Consider the following 19221-nt stretch of genomic DNA (forward strand, 5'->3'; position numbering starts at 1 on the left):
TTATTAACTTTATATGCTTTAGACAGGTAAAACATTCACATTTCATACATTACCTGTTGTTTAAATTTGCTTCTTGGAAGGTTTATTACATTTACTATCTATTTCTATTTTTCTTCTTTCATTATAATTTGTATTTTGATTGAACTTATTTGTAATTAGAATAATAGCTGTCAGCTAAGAAGAAGCTTTGGATATTTATATTGCTTCGTTTAATGCATTTACGTGGCAAACTGTCCCGCAGTAGTTTCGGTTTGAGCAATACACCTGCTATAGGCTTTTGATGTGCTAATTGTGTTTTCACTCCAGTGTCAATAATCTGTGTATTTATTTGTTATCTGTGTGGAAGCATTCAGCCTCCTCGTGTGAAGACCATCTCGGATAAAGATCTGCAACTCTACCCCACGACTCAACTGAGCAATGATACCAACAAAGCACTTAAGTATCTTTTATTTTTCCTTTTACACACTCTCCTTTCTGCCCTCTCTTTCACATATCTATCATTTCACGAGTTCACACTTACATGTAACTGGACTGAGCAAATAGTAAGCATATTTGCCATGCTATTCTGAGGGAGGGCTCCTCAGATATATGTGTGTGTGTGTGTGTACGTATTTTGCTAGTTAGCTGATTAACTGAACGAGTTCCACCTGTGGTGAATTGGTTAATTATATCATGCTGGTTAATTATATCATAATCATGCTCCTCCCGAACCTTGTAAATATAACATCATATGTTTCCTATACATTCCTGTTGTCTCTAAACAACGCTCTAACATCAAACACAGACAGCAATGCAATTTTGCTAACCAGCATCCTATCTGCACCTGTTCTACTGCACCTCTCTCTTTTTCTGTGGGTCTCTGGAATTGCCAGTCAGCTGTCAGCAAAGCAGACTTTATTCCAGCAATTGCTTCTCAGTTTTCCCTTAGTATCTTGGGCTTGACCTAGACCTGGATTCGTCTCAGCAGAAGACTCAGCAAACCCTGGTGCTCTCTCTAACAACTTTTCTTTCTTTCACACCCCATGTCAGGTTGGAATTGGAAATACTCAACCCACTCTCCCCTATGCAATAACTCATTTGAATCTATTACGGTAACAGCTCCTTAAACTCCATGTTGTAGTAATCTATCACCTTCCTGGTCAACTGGTCACCTTTATAGAGGAGCTGGATGGGCTGCTATCCTCATTTCCCTGAGGATGGCAGTCCACTTGTAGTCTTGGGTGACTTCAACATCCAGCTGGAGAAGCCTTATGCTGCAGTACTCCATTCACTCCTAGCTTCATTTGATTTCAAATGGCTTTACCACCACAAGCACTCACAAATCAGGCATTGACTTGACTTAATTTACACATGGAATTGTATTGTAGACAACATTTTGGTAAAACCCCTGCACATCTCTGATAATTTATTTATAATATTTAACCAACATCCTGCTACCTGTGTGCCACCAACCTCTCTAACGGTTACTTTTAGGTGAAACCTAGGCTCCCCTTCACCCTCCCATCTTTCCTCTGTAGTGTCTTCCTCTCTACCCTCTACCCTCCAAACTCAGGGCAGCAGAGAGAAAATGGCGCAAATCGAAAGATCCTTCAGACCTGAGTATTTATCAGTCTCTGCTGAAGTCCATACTACAAAACCTTCATATTTCCACAACAAGATCAACAGTGCTTCGGACACACGTAATCTCTTCAAAACATTAAATTCTCTGTCCCCCTCCTCCATCTCTTTAACTGCAGATGATTTATCCACATTCTTCACAGACAAAACTAAAACCATCAGCAGTCAGTTCTCAGCTCCACACACAGGAACTTAAACCAACCACATCCACTGCTAAAACTCTCCTCTCCTCCTTCTGTCCCCTCACTGAGGCAGAAGTATCAAAACCTCTCTCCAGCCATCCTAAAACCTGCCCTCTAGACCCAGTCCCCTCACACCTTCTCCAGGCAATCTCTCCTACACTCTTACCAGCACTCACACATATCTTTGACACATCTCTCCTCACTGGCAATTTTCCCCACTGCATTCAAGCATGCTTGGGTAACCCCATGCTCAAAAAAAAAAAAAACTACATTAAACACTTCACTTGTAGATTGCTACAGACCTCTCTCTCGCCTTCCATTCATTGTGAAAACACGTGAAAAGTGTTTTCAACCAGGTATCATTATTTCTTTCACAGAATAACCAACTGGATGTTAATCAGTCATGTTTCAGAAGTAGCCATTCAACTGAGACTGTTACTGTCAGTCACTGAAGCATTGCAGCTTGCGAAAGCTGATTTCAAATCATCAATTCTAATTCTGCAGAATTTATCTGCCACTTTTGACACTGTGAATTATCAGATCCTCCTGTCTTATCACTGGGCATCACAGGGACTCCACTTCACTGGTTTGAATCCTATCTCACAGGTAGGTCAAAGTGGCCTAGGAAGGGGATGTATCCAAAGCATATCAACTGGTCACTGAGGCTCCTCAGGGATTCCTCTACTTTTCCATATACACTACATCACTGGGATCCATCATTCAGGCACATGGTTTCTCCTACCATTGCTGTGCTGATGACACACAGCGCTATCTTTCATTTCAACCAGATGATCCAATGGTAGCTGCCTGGATCTCATTCTGCCTGGTGGATATCTCGGCATAGATGTAAGAACATCACCTACAGCTCAACTTTGCAAAGACTGAACTTATCGTCTTCGCTCCCTCTCGACTTTACAGCACGATTTCACCATCCAGCTAGGTTTATCAACAATTACTCCATCATGTTCAGTCAGAAATCTTGGTGTAATCTTTGCTTACCAGCTGACTTTCAAGGACCACATTGCAAAAACCACCCAATCTTGCAGATTTGCATTGCACAACATCAGAAAGATCAGACCCCTCCTAACTGCAACTTCTTGTCCAGGCCCTTGTCATTTCTAGGCTGGACTACTGCAATGCTCTTCTGGCTGGACTTTCATCATGTGCAATCAAACCTCTTCAAATAGTTCAAAATGCAGCAGCATGACTGATCTTCAACAAGCCCAAAAATGCCCACGTCACACCTTTCTTTATCTCCCTGCTCTGGCTCCCGGTTGGGGCTCGCATCAAGTTCAAGACATTGATGCTTGCATATAGAACAGCCACAGGCTCGGCACCCTCCTACTTCCACTCACTCTTACGAGTCTACATCCCCTCCAGAAGCCTGAGATCTAGGGCTGTGACAGTCGCCGGTGGTCGGTTGCCACCGCAGTTGTCTACTGCCACCAGCGGTAGTGCACATGACGTCACGCACTCTATAACAAGCATAATACGAAGTTTTGTATGCAGGTGTAATAACACTAATAGTTGCAAATTGTTTTATTTAGACTATAAGTTTATGGTAATTCACAAAATACCTCAAACGCCATACACAGCATTTCCTTTAGATTGGCATGTTTGAGTGCAGGAAAATACGGTTTATTCTGCATTCAGCAAATTAATTTTGTGTTGGTCGATGGACCTTGTTGGGAAACCAAATACTACATCGCCGATCTGGAGCCATCTCCATGCATGTCACCCATCTGCGTTTGTACTTGTCTTCAAGTTCCGTTTTCGCAAACGCATGACTGGTCAGTTTTGGTGAGACTTTCTCCAAACTGGCCAAATATTAACAAGACAGCAATAAATGAAAGACGTTAACAAGAAATGTTGGAACGATGCCTATTTCAAAGAGAGCGCGTGCAGATGAGGAGTTAATGTGCCGCTTGCTTGGCGGCGGAACAGTGAACTGTGTCTACACCGGACGCGACACTGCCGCGTCACAACAGGTTTATCAACATTTGACTGCATCCTAACATAAAAAAAAAAAAAAAAAAAAAAAAAACCATTGCTTTCTCTTAACCTTAATCCCCCCTGTCTAGTACTTTTACTAACCTGAACAGTGTCTGAAACGTTGTATTACGAGAACTTCCTGTGTTGAATCGCTTGTTATATTCATCTATTGGATAAAAGCATCTGCTAAATTAATAAATGTAAATGTAAAAACTTTCAGAAGTGTAGAAAACAATAATACATATTCTAAACTTTCATCTGTTTTTCAGTTAATCTGTTTTTAATAAATCTCAAGCAAAGAGGAACCCACTAAACGCACTCCTAAAAGGAATCTAATTTAAAGAAGCACTAAAAAATAAGTAAGTAAATAAATAAACAAAACATGATTGAAGAAAAAGACTGACTGCGTGGCTGACGGACTGACTCACTGAAGAGAGTTTGGTGCAGAAGCAGTTTTACGTGCTGGACACATGAAAATGGGCAAAGGTGCCGGTGGTGTATTAGTAACCAAGAGGATTATTCAGATATCTGCAATGCAAATGAGATCTGCATTTAAAACAGAGTTGCCCTTCAAATAACATCTGTTAAAGTAATCATAAGGCACAAAGCAGCACATAATGTCTGCATATTACACTTTGAAGCTCTCTGTTGCTGTGCCTTAGAGTCTTCCATCTAAGACTTGTAAAATGTGTGATGAACATTTAATAGGAAGTTTATATGCTGCAACAATTCTCACATGTCATTAAAACATTCTCTGTCTTTATTTACATGTGTTTGTACAAGTCAATAGTTTTGCATTACAAGATAATTGACAATTAGCACAAAGTTTGGATTGGCGGAATGGTTCTGTTTTTTTTCCCCTCCCCATAAAACTAAGAGAAACATTGTTTAAATAGTATTTTTTCTTGACACCAGAGTGCTGATGTTCAGAACAGATACTAGCTATATTTACAGACTGTACAAATAATTGTGTATTATTATTATTATTATTATTATTATTATTATTATTATTATTAAAGGTCTTTCAAAGTTATCTAATTTTATAGTAAGTAAAGTCAAAATGTTTTAGTAAATTCTACTTTTATTTTATAGCTAATTTAGCTTTAATTTTATGGTGAAATTAAATTGTAAAAATTTGAAATGTAATTTTCTCAAATGTGCAATCTACTAGACTCAGTTAAGTAGGGCAAATGTCAAGTTCTTGAAAATGGTTTTTGATGTTGACAAAAATTAAACAAAATAAACCAACACAATTTTAACATAACACAATTAAACAAATAAAAATGGGAAAAGAAAAGAAAAAAAATGGAAAAATGAAAAGAGTAAAAAGAGTATAAAAGTATTTTTTGTTTGTTTGTTTGTTTTTCATGAAGATGAAAATGAAGGAGAGTAATTAGCTCCTGAGATACCAAATTAAAAAAGCTGAGTGATAACAGAAATGGTAACTTACAGTTGAGGTAAGAACTTATAGCACTTGGTAAATATGAACAAAGAATGCTGTGAATATAATTGTGCATTGTTTATCCTTTAATTAAAAAAAAAAAACACAACACCAAACACAGTAATACACCAAACAACTAAAATAAATTGGTATGTCTAACTATTGGAATACAACACCAATCACAGCAATCAACCTGGTATGCTTAAAAAAATGGAAATGTGAATGGGAATACAGTATACTACTGATATATTTTATTCCTAAGAATAGAAATATATACAAACCCGATTCCAAAAAAGTTGGGACACTGAACAAATTGTGAGTAAAAAAAGGAATGGAATAATTTACAAATCTCATAAACTTATATTTTATTCACAATAGAATACAGATAACATATCAAATGTTGAAAGTGAGACATTTTGAAATGTCATGCCAAATATTGGCTCATTCTGGATTTCATGAGAGATACACATTCCAAAAAAGTTGGGACAGGTAGCAATAAGAGGCCGGAAAGTTTAATGTACCATATAAGGAACAGCTGGAGGACCCATTTTGCAACTTATTAGGTCAACTGGCAACATGATTGGTATAAAAAGAGCCTCTCAGAGTGGCAGTGTCTCTCAGAAGTCAAGATAGGCAGACGATCACCAATTCCCCCCCATGCTGCGGCGAAAAATTGTGGAGCAATATCAAAAAGGAGTTTCTCAGAGAAAAATTGCAAAAGAGGTTTGAAGTTATCATCATCTACAGTGCATAATATCATCCAAAGATTCAGAGAATCTGGAACAATCTCTGTGCGTAAGGGTCAAGGCTGGAAAACCATAATGGATACCCGTGATCTTCCGGCCTTAGACGGCACTGGCATCACATACAGGAATGCTACTGTAATGGAAATCACAACATGGGCTCAGGATACTTCCAGAAAACATTGTTGGTGAACACAATCCACCGTGCCATTCGCTGTTGCCGCCAAAAACTCTATAGGTCAAAAAAGAAGCCATATCTAAACATGAATCCAGAAGCGCAGGCGTTTTTCTCCTGGGCAAGGCTCATTTAAAATGGACTGTGGCAAAGTGGAAAACTGTTCTGTGGTCAGACGAATCAAAATTTGAAGTTCTTTTTGGAAAACTGGGACGCCGTGTCATCTGGACTAAACAGGACAAGGACAACCCAAGTTGTTATCAGCGCTCAGTTCAGAAGCCTGCAATCTCTGATGGTATGGGGTTGCATGAGTGCGTGATGTGGCATGGGCAGTTACACATCTGGAAAGGCACCATCAATGCTAAAAGGTATATCCCAAGTTCTAGAACAACATATGCTCCCATCCAGACGTCGTCCTTTTCAGGGAATACCTTGCATTTTCCAACATGACAATTCCAGACCACATACTGCATCAATAACAACATCCATCATGCTGCGTAGAGAAGGATCTGGGTACTGAAATGGCCAGCCTGCAGTCCAGATCTTTCACCATAGAAAATATTTGGCGCATCATAGAGAGGAAGATGCGACAAAGAAGACCTAAGACAGTTGAGCAACTAGAAGCTGTATGTACACAAGAATGGGACAAACATTCCTATTCTAAACTTGATGCAACTTGTCTCTCCTCAGTCCCCCAGATGTTTGCAGACTGTTTATAAAAGAAGGGGATGCCCACACAGTGGTAAAATGGCCTTGTCCCCAACTTTTAATGAGATGTGTTTGATGCCATGAAATTTAAAAATCAACCTATTTTATTACTCAGTTTAAAACATTTTGATATGTCATCTATGTTGTATTCTGAACAAAATATTGAAATGTTTGAAACTTTCCACATCATTGCATTCTGTTTTATAATCACAATTTGTACAGTGTCCCAACTTTTTGTGAATCGGGTTTGTATAAAGGGGTGCAAATAATTGTGAAATTTATTTCATAATGAGAATTTACCCTTTTTTCAGTTGTTTTACTTCAATGAAAGGTTAGATTTTTCTGTTTGACCTTCACTGTAAATCGGAGCGCTGTGATTTGGTGTTGCATTATTATAGGTAGAAATGAATTACCAGTTTGTTTCTGGATTAAATAAATTTATCTCACTAATTTTAGTTGTTTTAGTAATAGTTTTGGAGCATAAATGTTAGTGTAGTAATTCTCCCTGTAAGTGTAAAAACTTTTTTGTGATTAATAATAATTTAAATATTCCTATATTGACATTTTCACTTTTTCAAAACAATATAATTTAAAATAATAATTTTGGTTGTTTTGGGTGATTTTCAGTTTCTTTCCTATACTGTATGTCCAGAATATTTCTTTCATTTTTTGGCCCCATAGTTTTTTATTTCCAATGCATCAGAATTTTCATTTTAAAGTCTCTTGATTACCCCACAAGATGAACCTAGATTCTGTTTTTTGTAATGAGAGTAACGAAGCCTCTTTACAATACGGTAAAAATAGAGCCCTTCAGCTTCCTCTGTAAAACTGACAGTGTTCAGGAATGCAGGTTTTAATGAGGCAAATTAAAACCACTGATGCAATTTTTACATAAGGTTCACGGTTTAGAAATCAGTATGCCGGCTTGGTTCAGTCCTGCAATGAACAAGATATCTTTCATCCATTATTGATGCGGAGAGTGCGTGCTCTACCCCTGAAGGCATGCTAGGATTCCCAGAGCCAGGTCTGCCAATCAAAGGCTCTTCTATAATCTCTGAATCTCTGCATCTCGGCTCTCTCTTCTTGCGTTGCTCTCTTTTACCCTGCTAACATTTTTATGACTAATCTTATCCATTTACTGGATTTATATGAGCTAGGTTTAATTAAGCTTTAATTCATCCAATTATTTGGCATACATATTTTGTTTGTTAAGAATCAAATTGTGGTTTGGTTAAAACCTCCCGTAATTAAGACATTAATAACTCTAGGCTTAAGCAGTTTTGTGTATGCAGTTAGGTATTGATGTTTTGCTGTTCCACATTTAATAAATTCATGAGGTAAACAGAATGGAGCTGGTCTTGTATTTACATCATTTGTGCTGATGGGCTATGACTAAAAATGGGTTGCAGGTCTTTTCTGAAGGGTAAAATGCCTAAATCCAAATAATAAAACCAAATTGTGAGTAAAAAAGGAATGGAATTATTTACAAATCTCATAAACTTATATTTTATTCACAATTAGAAATACAGATAACATATCAATGTTGAAAGTGAGACATTTTGAATGTCATGCCAAATATTGGCTCATTCTGGATTTCATGAGAGATACACATTCCAAAAAAGTTGGGACAGGTAGCCAATAAAGGGCCGGAAAAGTTAAATGGTACATATAAGGAACAGCTGGAGGACCATTTTGCAACTTATTAGGTAAATTGGCAACATGATTGCGTATAAAAGAGCCTCTCAGAGTGGCAGTGTCTCTCAGAGGTCAAGATGGGCAGATGATCACCAATTCCCCCAATGCTGCGGCGAAAAATAGTGGAGCAATATCAAAAAGGAGTTTCTCAGAGAAAAATTGCAAAGAGTTTGAAGTTGTCATCATCTACAGTGCATAATATCATCCAAAGATTCAGAGAATCTGGAACAATCTCTGTGCGTAAGGGTCAAGGCCAGAAAACCATACTGGATACCAGTGATCTTCACGGCCCTTAGACGGGCACTGCAATCACATACAGGAAGGCTACTGTAATGGAAATCACAACATGGGCTCAGGAATACTTCCAGAAAACATTGTTGGTGAACACAATCCACCGTGCCATTCGCTGTTGCCGCCAAAAACTCTATAGGTCAAAAAAGAAGCCATATCTAAACATGATCCAGAAGCGCAGCTCAGGGTCTCTGGGCAAGGCTCATTTAAAATGGACTGTGGCAAAGTGGAAAACTGTTCTGTGGTCAGACGAATCAAAAATTTTAAGTTCTTTTTGGAAAACTGGGACGCCATGTCATCCGGACTAAAGAGGACAAGGACAACCCAAGGTTGTTATCAGCGCTCAGTTCAGAAGCCTGCATCTCTGATGGTATGGGGTTGCATGAGTGCGTGTGGCATGGGCAGCTTACACATCTGGAAAGGCACCATCAATGCTAAAAGGTATATCCAAGTTCTAGAACAACATACAGTATGCTCCCATCCAGACGTCGTCTCTTTCAGGGAAGACCTTGCATTTTCCAACATGACAATGCCAGACCACATACTGCATCAATAACAACATCATGGCTGCGTAGAAGAAGGATCCGGGTACTGAAATGGCCAGCCTGCAGTCCAGATCTTTCACCATAGAAAATATTTGGCGCATCATAGAGAGGAAGATGCGACAAAGAAGACCTAAGACAGTTGAGCAACTAGAAGCCTGTATTACACAAGAATGGGACAACATTCCTATCCTAAACTTGAGCAACTTGTCTCCTCAGTCCCCAGATGTTTGCAGACTGTTATAATAAGAAGAGGGGATGCCACACAGTGGTAAACATGGCCTTGTCCCAACTTTTATGAGATGTGTTGATGCCATGAAATTTAAAATCAACCTATTTTTCTCAGTTTAAACATTTTAAATCACAACTATTACATATTCCCAATAAAAATATTGAAATGTGAAACTTCCACATCATTGCATTCTGTTTTTATTCACAATTTGTACAGTGTCCCAACTTTTTTGGAATCGGGTTTGTATAAAGGGGTGCAAATAATTGTGAAATTTATTTCATAATGAGAATTTACCCTTTTTTCAGTTGTTTTACTTCAATGAAAGGTTAGATTTTTCTGTTTGACCTTCACTGTAAATCGGAGCGCTGTGAAGAGCGCCTAGCGCTGGGAAATTTTATGCATTATTATAGGTAGAAATGAATTACCAGTTTGTTTCTGGATTAAATAAATTTATCTCACTAATTTTAGTTGTTTTAGTAATAGTTTTGGAGCATAAATGTTAGTTTAGTAATTCTCCCTGTAAGTGTAAAAACTTTTTTGTGATTAATAATAATTTAAATATTCCTATATTGACATTTTCACTTTTTCAAAACAATATAATTTAAAATAATAATTTTGGTTGTTTTGGGTGATTTTCAGTTTCTTTCCTATACTGTATGTCCAGAATATTTCTTTCATTTTTTGGCCCCATAGTTTTTATTTCAATGCATCAGAATTTTCATTCTAATCTCTTGAATTACCCCACAAGATGAACCTAGATTCTTTTTTTAATGAGAGTAATAAGCCTCTTACAATACTGTAAAAATAGAGCCCTTCAGCTTCCTCTGTAAAACTGACAGTGTTCAGGAATGCAGGTTTTAATGAGGCAAATTAAACCCACTGATGCAATTTTTACATAAGGTTCACGGTTAGAAATCAGTATGCCGGCTTGGTTCAGTCCTGCAATGAACAAGATATCTTTCATCCATTATTGATGCGGAGAGTGCGTGCTCTACCCCTGAAGGCATGCTAGGATTCCCAGAGCCAGGTCTGCCATCAAAGGCTCTTCTATAATCTCTGCTTCTCTCTCTCTCTTTCTTTCTTGCTCTCTTTTACCCTGCTAACATTTTATGACTAATCTTATCCATTTACTGGATTTATATGAGCTAGGTTTAATTAAGCTTTAATTATCCAATTATTTGCATCATTATTTGTGTGTTAAGATCAAATTGTGTTGGTTAAAGCCTCAGTAATTAAGACATTAATAACTCTAGGCTTAAGAAGTTTGTGTATGCAGTTAGGTATTGTGTTTGCTGTCCACATTTAATAAATTCATGAGGTAAACAGATGGAGCTGGTCTTTATTTACATCATTTGTTCTGATGGGCTATGAACTAAAAATGGGTTGCAGGTCTGTTCTGAAGGTAAAAATGCTAAATCCAAATAATAAAACAAACCACATACTTGAATATAGTTAGGATATAAAAATAAATATTTTAACAGGGAAGAGAAATTTCAACAATTGTTTTTTTTTTTTTTTTTTTTTTTTTTTTTTTTTTTTTTTTTTTTTTTTTTAAGAGAGAGTACAATAAATACAGCTTTACTTCAAGCTAAAGATTAAGACGGTTTGTTTCAGCTACAGTGTGTTTTACAGTATGTATTGAATTATTGACTATTGAGATCATGAATTGAGCAAAAAATGTTACAAAGAGAATTTTGGGATTGCACATGTAAAGACTTTGTCTACTATATGTTATAGTCTTAAATTAAGACTTTTTTCTTTCTTTTCCCCCAACCTTTTTCTGGGTACATTATTTATGAATGCCATCTCAGTGCCCGATGCATTATTTTTCTTTATTCATTTCCATGACATTGATTTCCATATCTGGAAATCTATTTTATATTCCCCGATATTTCTGTTGTTGTTTTATGATGGAGCTGAGTTGGACTTGTAGTTTGATTGTTTTAAGTAGCAACACCTGATGAGACTCACATATTGTGTATTACCAGATGAGCTGTGTACTGATGCACTGAAGAACTTCTCAAAATTTAAATCCCCTATTGTAAATTGAAAAACAAAAAAAAAATCTTTGGATTGCAGATTTTTGTTGAAACAATGGAACCACTGATCAATTTAAGATACAATTAGAAACCAAACTTGTAGAAACCTATTCTGCCTTTGTTGTGTTAATGATTTTACATACTATTGGGCCTATGTAGTTTATGGTAGTATGAATGCATTTCAGTTTTGTTTTTGGATCACCACTTCATGTACAATATAAAATGTAAGAGTGTGAGTGCCCTCCAAATTCTATTTTTATATTTTGGAAGCAAAATCTAGTCATAAAGCAAAATAATTTCCCATGCCAAGTTTGCATTAGGTTCAAGTTGTTTGTGCAAAATCCCCATGCTGACCAACAGAAAGCTGTTCAGTTTGAAGTACAAATGTGAAGCAGATTTAATGCTGATAGTCAAAGATGTTTGGTCTAGTAATGCTGTTGAGTACTGAGTACCATCAGTTTATAAGAGGTGCCGGTACACAAGAATAATTCCTGGTGCTGTGGAAAGCATAATTGCCAGTACAGCACTGAGTACAGTCCTATTTCAATCACCGAGGATGAATACATGGCAAAAGAATGTTCATTATTGGCTAAACTATTTATTTAACTCTTATGCCCAAGGCCACAAATGCCTTTAGCCTTACAACAGAGTATAAAAGAATTCTTCTTTTTGTTACTTTTATCTAGACATTTAAAATATTGTTCATGATGAATTAAATGATACAAAAGTTTAGGACAACTTTGTATGTATTTGTTGTACGTCATAAATGTAACTCCCTGTTATGATTATACAGATGTCTTCAGAGCAAAGAAATAACATGTACTGTAGTTATATGCACATAGAAATGAAAAAAAATAAATAAATAAAATTAATATAATATATATATATATATAATATATATATATATATATATATATATATATATATATATATATATATATATACAATATTCTTCAGACTGACCTATAACTCAATTTCACCAGGTTCAACTAGAGCATTCAGCAGTGATTTGACAGTGTTGCAGGTGTTCGGTTGTATGTTAAATCCCTTCTCAGATGACAGATTACCTTTTATAATCTGAGGAGCATTTGCCACCTACTGACTGCAGTCTGCAATCACATGAACACTGGGTCCTTTTAGGAGCTACTGGGTTTTGAAAGCTATCAGTGCTCTGAGAACATAAAGCAGTGGTTCTCTGTTTTTAACGGGGATGTCACGTTAAATTATACATAGAAATATGTTTCATGAATTTGGCCCTTCGAAGGAATTGCTATGAAGGATTTATTGAATGTGCATTGATTCCAGAAACTCTTTCAGTTTAGAGCACTTTATTTAAAAAATGCTTCTAGCTCTAACAAACATTAAGATGAATTTAAAAATCTTTGATGCAGATCCAAAACCATACATGACAGCAAAAGAATATAATATTGGTACTGAGGCGAGGAGCAGGAGATATTAACAACATTATTAATGTAGGCGTACTCCAAGCTATTACAGCTTCAAGCTTCGTCCTTTGATATATTTCCCAACTCATTACTTTTGCATGGCTTAGAGTTTAAACACCACCTAACGCTCAACATCTTCAGTATCTCACCGCGCTCCCCAGAATGCTGAACTTGGTTTTGCTGAGATGCGGCTCGCATTCTAATAAGATTCACGGAGCATCCCAGACACTCCAAATGCCTCTGTGCCGCTGGTCAGGCAAAGAGGACACAGAAAAGTTAAGTCTTTTATTCAGTTCTGGTAAGATAGTCTGCCAAAGCAAAGTGTTAATGAAAAGACTCACAAGTCAATTGAAGAGTATTAGCATACAGCAAAAGACTTTCTTTGAATCTCTTTCAGCGAGAGGAACATCAAAGCAGTTTCTTTTCCCAGGTAGTTGTGACAAAATGCATTTGGAACAAGACAGCGAACCCAAACCAAGCCTGCAGGAAGAACACAGACTCATTCCTGTCTGACACTTACTGTATGCAGTCTTCCTCAAAATACAGCTGTAGCTGAGAGAGACTATGTTTGCTGCATTGTATTTACAATTTCCTCTCTGTTTAAGCAGTGAATTTGCATGACTTTTCCAGTTGTTCACAATTATTGGTTAAAATAAATATTTTTTAGAGATTGCTTTTTCAAAGATATGCTTTTATGAATATTTTAGAGCTGAGAACAACTAGAAAATGTCACATTCTCTATAGAAATGTCAACGACTTTTCAAGAACTTAATCATTTCCATGACTTTTCCAGACCTGTAAAACACTATTTTAAATTCCCTAATATTTCTGTTTTCATCACACTTATGAATTGATGTAATTCCCTCTTGTCGTTAAATTTATTATATTTGCTCACTACTGAAATACTTTTAGATGAAAACTAACACACATTGTAAATGAACAATGTGCTATTTGTTTGGCTTGAATAAAACCAGTTCATTTACATGTTACTACATGAAGAACATTTTTTTAGATTCCCTGAAAAAAAATATTGTTTTCTTTACAATGATCTTTTACCACTAACTTGTTTACTGGATGACATCACCAATGTCCTCATGTTTATGAAGCACATGTGAAAGTCAAATCGCAGGCATGAAAGTGTTTATAATGTAACTGGCCATCTTATTTTTAGCTAAATGCCTTTTGTTCATTTATTAAAGAAATAAAATGACATACCAGAGTGACCTCACCATTGATGAAACGATGCAAAAGCATCATAACCGACCAACCACAAAAGCATGCTGACACACACACGTTTACATATAGCTATGTAAATGGGGACATTCTATTGTACTGACTGTGTTTTTGTATTGTTTTATATGTGGCTAGTTATAAACACTAACCAAGCACTAACAGAAAGGTTTCTGTCTTGTTACAATTTTACAAAATTGTATATATTTTTTTAAAATAAGGATGTTGCCAAAAGTAAGGTTTCATCTCACTTCTGGGTACATATGGTTACATAGGTACACACACACACACACACACACACACACTCTCACACACACACACACACACACACACACACACACACACACACACACACACACACAGGTATTAAAGAAGCTGTTAACTGATTTTAAATCAGTTGCTACACTATGCTTTAGAAAGAGAAATTAAGCGACTGTCAAGAGAGATTACCCAAGGGGTTTTACATGACATAGGCTTTTAAATCCTTCTGTAATTCAGAGTAATAATGAACTGCATTGTCGTATGCATACAATGACGTGACAGACAGGGTTAAGAGAATTTATAGAAAATTATATAACTGAAATGCAGTAGAACCCCAGCTGTAAATTATGGCTTTTAAAAAAAATAAATTACTTACAGTTATTTCTAATGCTTTTCTTAACTTAGGATGTTTGTTAGAAACAGGCCCTGTGCTAGACTTTTATAGTGTTTTTATTATTATCATTATTGTTGTTATAATTATTATTATTTTATCATTAATAACAACATGGTGTTATGGTAGTCTATTTAAATATAGTAGTTATTCAGTAGCCTGCAGCAGCCTGTATATAGAGAGAGCACCATGTATACGGTCTAATAGTGCACCATTTGGTTGATCAAAGTTACAATACACCTCTTGACGATGTCTTTTTTTCTTTCTTTTTTTTTTTTCAACATTGATAGATCTTATCGGGAATAATGCCTCACTCACCTGCCGATCTCTGTGGACGACGACGACATGCTTCACTTTCACTCTCTTCACAAACACAAGGCGGTTTTTTTTTTGTGTGTGTGTGTGTGTGTGTGTCTTCTTTCGCCCGCGTGAATAGCCAACGGTCTGTAACGGCCAGTAAGATCCTCCGCTCGACCGACCCGTCCGCTCACGGTGAGTTTTCCGTCAGAAAAGCGCAGTAGCAGGTGCAGGGGGTGGGTGAACTGAGCTAATGTCATGATCTGAGGAGAGACCCCTCCTCACCCCGGCTCTGCATCTCTGTCTGTGACGGATCAGAGGAGTCCCCGGGTTAACGGAGACAACTGGAGGTTGAGTTACAGGCTAAAGTTTTCGGAAATTAACCAAGTTTTGAGGTAGGCTATAGCCTAAAGGTTGGTGTGTTTAGTTAGTAATCAAACCCTTTCAATTTCAGAAAATCGAGTATACCGTAATTAAATTTTACATGATACATTTTACATAAATTTTAATTATTTTTTTAAGTACATTTTAAAGTGTCTATGTTTTATTTATTTGTTTCAAACACTTCAGATTTGACAAATGTAATCTACCACATTAAAGAATAATTATATATATATATATATATATATATATATATATATATATATATATATATATATATATATATATATATACCTTTACAAACACACAATGATGTTTATTATTATTATTATCATTTTCTTTTATTTATTTATTTTTTTCAGGATGTTTAGTCATGCAAAAGCATGTCAGGAGAGAGTCTTAAACACCATCAAGCCACCAAAAAGCCTTGTGGCTACAGCATCCTATGATCCATATTCAGTGCACTGTATCAGGTTGAACAGTGTAAATCTTGAGAGAATCGCAGGTGTGTCTGCCTCGCTCAGTTACAGACACAGGCCTGAGTAGAGTGGAGCCAGTGGTGTTATTATCCTGACGGATGAATCCACTCGACAGATTGGAGCATCTGCCATTCCCTCATTAAGGATCACTTTTCTCTTATGCCCTCCCCAGCATCCGCCCTTCTCTCGTTTTCCTCTCTCTTTCCTTCGTCATTGGCAAAGGATGATGGTGTAATCAGCACAGGGACTGAGTGAGCATTTGTCTTTATAGAGAAACCATGCCATCGACAGCAGAAGAAAGGAAAGACTGATATTTCCGTGGATGTGGAAACTCCTCTTTTTAACACTGCATCAGCACATAGCTTCTTTGCTCTCCCATTTACAGACCGACCTCACAATTATCTTAGCGTCTGTGTTCACAATCAGCCACACATGATTAGTATCAATATTGCCAAAGCATTATATACAAAACAATTAATGACAAGAAAAAGAAATATAAACTATAACAACAGCAAAAAACAAACAAAAAATAATAATAATAAATTGTATTAAAATAAAAATAATGAATTAAAATAAGAAAAAAATAACATAATAACCATAACAAATAACAATTGATGGGTAACTGTTTTCCGCCAGTAAAATCTCCATTTGTACCATTTCTAAATAACTGGAAAACCGGTGACATGAGATTTTTGAAAAAAGTATTTCTTTCTCACCTCTTCATATTTACCACCGTGAAGGAGAAAGTGTCTGTCCTGACCTCACTTGTGTCACAGTGAGCACAGACTCATTCTTCCATTGATAGCCATGTTTGTCTGTATTTGCTTTTGTACATTTATAGATTTTATTTTTTTAATTTATTATTATTATTATTATTATTATTATTATTTTGTGATTGCTGAGCCTCTATTTTGTGAGGACTCTCGGTGTAGCGATATTTTTCCTATTATTTTCGTAGTGAACAAAATAACAATTTTTGACGCCTTTTATGATTTGGCTTATTCATCCTTTGCAGCTCAAGTGAAAAGAAGTTCAACTTTTAAAAATGTAATCTCTAGACTTTGCATTTTTTCCCCATTCCACTGCCTCATGTTTATGTTTTTCTCATGTTTTTCAAAGCAAAAGCACATTCTGTGTGAATGGCCCCTAAAATGCTTCTACAGAATTCACCATGCAGGGATTCTATGGGCTATTTGTCCCATTTATAGTAATCGACAGGCATTGTTGGCCCCAAACCTCACAGACATATAGAGCAGCAGGCATACTGTCACAGTTTGATGCAAACATTATTGATATTGATAAATCAATATCAATAATCTTTGCATCAATCTGTGACAGGCTCCTGGAAAAACACGTTTCACCATCAAAAGGCATCCAAATGATGTACATGGCATAGCCGCAGTGGAAAGCACCACAACAAGATCAATAATATCTTGGTCAAAAAGTGCTTTTAACCCAGCATCAACATCAGAAAGACACATTTATCAGCTTTCAAAGAGCTGATATTGGAAATGATCATGCATTTTTGCCCACACATGATGGCAGAAATCTTGAATGTTGGAAGTTTGAAAAAAATTGTGTGCAGTGGTGCCACTGCTTATCCTGAATGCAGAAGAATTTAATGTAGACACCATGACCATCAGCTTCAGTTCAGCAGTGACAGAAGCAGCCATTAAGCTCTTCTAAAAAAACAATACTGAATCTCTCAAGCTGAACACATAATTGAAGTGGAGCAGGCTGGACTCCGAAGCAGAAAGTTGTACCAAAAAACAGATTTTCAACTTTAGAATAATCTGGGACTTACATGCAACATCAGCAATATCTTTGTGTTTGTGAATTTCAAGAAAGCATTGGGTCTGGCAGACTGGCACACAGCTTTATGGGCAACCATGAGGAAGTACAACATAAGCCCCAACCATGTCAGCATCACAAACATCTGTATGACAAGGCCACCAGTGCAGTCCTCAAAGCAGCCATCTGTAGCTGGTTCAGGATGACAATAAGTGTGTCAAGGATGCCTACTGTCCTCAACATTTCAAGCGCATCATGATGGACAGTCTGGAAGACAATGAGGGAACCGTCAGCATAGGTGGTGGAACAATCACCAACCTCAAGATTTTAAGACTGTGTGGAGCGACTGTAAAGGAGCTAAGAGAGAGAAGTTCTTGGTAAGCTTAAATAATGATCAATCAGTTGATCAGTCAAGCCACTGGATCACATAATGACTTACTCACAGCTGAAGAGAAAGCTGAGATTATATAATATTAAACAGATTTAACCTTTCAAACGTTCAAGGAGCTCTGAAAAATATTTGACATAATGACATTTTTTGAATGTCATTGCATCTGTCTTTTCTCTTCCAGGATTACTCAAAGTAGGGATTCTCAGAACAGTGAGTGTTGACTGGAAAAATGGAAAAACCAAAGTGGGGCTGAATTGGAGTGATTACAGAATGCTTTAAATAGACTGTGGATTCTGAGTAAAGCTCAATTTAGGGGAAAAATATGTCAATTCAATCAAATTTTACATTTTTACTTTAACTAATTTGAATGGACAAACTTCCATTCCAAATTCCAAACCTAATTACCTGCAGCATCATGCATACGGCTGAATCACAGCAGTGCTGACAGCAGCACTCTTGCATGTGTGGTATTGCTGAACCTTACTCTAGCCTGGACCATTTAAGGGAAGAGCTTATATAAGGGTTACTCTACATGACTCCTGTGCTCATGTTTAATGTTTAATTTAATCCTAACTCATGTCATGTATTTAATATTATCTTTATTAAGTTCAATTCTCATTCGATAAAGGACGGTCTAAATCTACTATATTTATAGATCATTACAATGGACTAAAAAAAAAAAGCAAAGCAGTTGCAAACTGGGGCACTAGCAAAAATGATTCCATGTTCAAAAATTCAAATTTTGCTCCTCAAACATCTCAGAATCTACACATGACCTTCGCTTTTTAATCTATCATGCACACTGTCCGATAGTAGTATTTATCTTTGTTTAATAAACCTCCAGGGAGTGACTTTTCCTTTCTGGCCATAGCATCACAATAATTGAAAACCATCTGTT

At 36.6% G+C, this 19221-nt stretch overlaps 1 pseudogene; it reads right to left on the reverse strand.

Annotated features, from left to right (window-relative positions):
• LOC122148708 overlaps positions 1–15606 on the reverse strand; it is a 254877-nt pseudogene extending 239271 nt beyond the window's left edge.
• Between the last annotated feature and the right edge of the window lie 3615 nt (positions 15607–19221).

This window comes from Cyprinus carpio, chromosome A19 (assembly GCF_018340385.1).
Source record: "Cyprinus carpio isolate SPL01 chromosome A19, ASM1834038v1, whole genome shotgun sequence".
NCBI classification, from domain to species: domain Eukaryota; kingdom Metazoa; phylum Chordata; class Actinopteri; order Cypriniformes; family Cyprinidae; genus Cyprinus; species Cyprinus carpio.